This window comes from Penaeus monodon, chromosome 28, assembly GCF_015228065.2.
Source record: "Penaeus monodon isolate SGIC_2016 chromosome 28, NSTDA_Pmon_1, whole genome shotgun sequence".
NCBI lineage: Eukaryota > Metazoa > Arthropoda > Malacostraca > Decapoda > Penaeidae > Penaeus > Penaeus monodon.
The window spans coordinates 32,425,266-32,426,444 of NC_051413.1; the positions used below are offsets into that span (position 1 = coordinate 32,425,266).

General features: G+C 36.0%; 1 protein-coding gene across 1 annotated transcript in view; it reads left to right on the forward strand.

The window, feature by feature from the left end:
• Positions 1-664, forward strand: part of LOC119591502 (probable citrate synthase 1, mitochondrial) — a gene marked incomplete in the record, with an annotated part of 14,355 nt that extends 13,691 nt beyond the window's left edge. The window contains 1 exon segment of the mRNA XM_037940251.1: positions 1-664.
• Between the last annotated feature and the right edge of the window lie 515 nt (positions 665-1,179).

A 1,179-nucleotide genomic window follows, 5' to 3' on the forward strand; every position in this document is an offset into this window, starting at 1 on the left:
TACCTTCGCCAGTAGCAAAGTGTGGTCAAATACAAGACCGTGACACACTAGTCTTGTTGAAGACCTTTAACAGGACTAAGTAGACTGAAGAACGTTAATTGGATTTCACTCCTTTCCTCCCAATCCCTCTCGTGCCGTTTCACATATAGAAAAATTGGTCCAAGAGTGCAATAGAAAGCTCGAAAGAAAACCGAAACCACCGTATGCAGCTGGTCTTGAGATAATACCACTAGTAGGAATCCCTTTTAATTATACTGAAAGCACTATGGACCTTGAGGTGGTCAGCAGTGTAATTGAGCACGGAATCAATTTTGTTCCCCAACGTGAAATACATTCGTTACAAATGTAATAGAAATGTGTAGATTTTTTTTTCTTGCAACACAATACGGGATGTTCTTGTACTTAAATACAATGTTGCAGTCGCATGTAATGGAAAACGGCATCTAGATCGATAACGGATCCAAGGTTAAACTTTGGAGACTGGACCAAAGGAACGCTGAAGACCGAATGTTGGCATAGACCAGTAGTTCCTCCATGAAAAAAACTTGTACAGTAATAAGTAACAGCAGTTACAGATGACTTGTTATTTTGATAAATTTTGTTGATTGTATAACAGAACTTTATGATGTACTGTACAGATTATTCAATAAATCCATGTATCTAGTGTATAAATCTGATCTGAGTCCTAAAACTCCGCTTCTCTTCACATTTAAGTGGAGAGAAGCAAGCTATAAATAACCACGAAAAATGGTGAAGCAGGTGTAACTTGTGTTTACAGGAGATGAGACGTTGCAGAGAAAAACATTTAACTGTAAAAGCATATGCTGCAGTACAGTTGTTCCAGGAAAAAAATTCAAGGTTTAGAGGCCATATTTAAAGTGTTGTAAAGTGCAAACATTTGAATAAGAGCTTAATTCTGATTATCTAAGTTATACTGGAATATAAAAAAGCACATTAATTCGTAAGACGAACAACAGAATATACAAAATATACAGCTATAGTCTCAAAAACAATGTTAGCAATGTGCCAATGAGCGACTAATATTTTTTGAATTAAACGCCAGAAATCACAAAGCAAAGCATATTAGAATTCCACTTTTTTTGTAAGTAGTCGACCTCCTGAGATAAATTGCTCAATACATGTTCTGCATGCACGCCATTATGAGATTAATATTCCTAT